The sequence below is a fragment of the Sinocyclocheilus rhinocerous genome, unplaced genomic scaffold, assembly GCF_001515625.1.
Source record: "Sinocyclocheilus rhinocerous isolate Xijiao unplaced genomic scaffold, SAMN03320098_v1.1 scaffold40017, whole genome shotgun sequence".
NCBI lineage: Eukaryota > Metazoa > Chordata > Actinopteri > Cypriniformes > Cyprinidae > Sinocyclocheilus > Sinocyclocheilus rhinocerous.
The window spans coordinates 19,793-20,832 of record NW_015647832.1 but is presented as its reverse complement, the minus strand read 5'-3'; the positions used below and the strand labels follow the sequence as shown (position 1 = coordinate 20,832).

The window sequence follows — 1,040 nt, the reverse complement described above, 5'->3', positions numbered from 1 at the left end:
TTTAATAAATTGAAAGGTTACAGTTGAAGGGTGATTCACGCAGAACAAATAGTAACAAACTGTTCATTGCTTCAAACCTTTGCATGGGTTATTATTGTTTATAGGGAGGTTTGGGTCTGTTACATTATATCCATGCATGCACGAGCAATTGTGACTCCCAACAGTGTTGTTGCAGACTGAGTTTGGACCACAGACATCTGATATCTCAATACATTCATTCACATCTATATTAAAAGAATATTTGAGGGAAAAGAACAGTTTTGGTCACTCATACACATGTGAAGGTCAACTCATACTTTGACATCTTTACAATAGAATGCTTCATTTACAATATTATGTCCAAAGCAGGAACACTGAAACCTCATAATGTTGGCATTAAACACATAATTGTTATTTAGTTTAATAAAACTGATTGGACTAATGTTGCGTAAAAACATCTAGTTTTTAATTTAACGTTAAAGTACATAGAGATCTGCACAGTACCTTTAACGTTAAAGTACATAGAGATCTGCACATACAGTACCTTTGCATGTGTTATTGATGCTGATGGAGAGACTTGAGTTTGTTGCAGTGAATCCACCCAGACATGAGCAATTATAACTTCCAATTTCATTTGTGCAGTTGGCATTTGGACCACATACAGATGGACTGAACAGACATTCATCTACATCTATGAAAAAAATATATTAACGTCATCATTTAAAAACAATTTTCATTAACACAAACACCTAAACACATGAAAGACATTTGTTATCTCATGGCAGTCATCTGTCTATAAAAAAGAGAATATAAATCATGAAGGAAGAAATAATGTATGTCTAAATTATTTTATAAGAATTAAAAATAATTAAGCAAGATTATATATACATAACAATAATGATTATTAACATTGATAAAGACATATTTTAAATTACACAACAATCTAAAGATGACATAATTTTGAGCAGTTTCCAATAAATAATACCTGAAAATCATAACAGTAAATATAACATATAGCAAACTTACCGATGCATGGATTACTTTTGGAAATATCTTTATTT

The 1,040-nt window shown here is 30.7% G+C and overlaps 1 long non-coding RNA gene across 1 annotated transcript; it reads right to left on the bottom strand.

Moving 5' to 3' along the window:
- Window positions 1-177: 177 nt before the first annotated feature.
- On the bottom strand, window positions 178-1,040 carry LOC107709379 (uncharacterized). Its single transcript, XR_001636492.1, has 3 exons — window positions 1,006-1,040; window positions 524-670; window positions 178-224 (listed from the first exon to the last, which is right to left on the bottom strand). It is a non-coding gene; the product is annotated as an uncharacterized LOC107709379 (long non-coding RNA).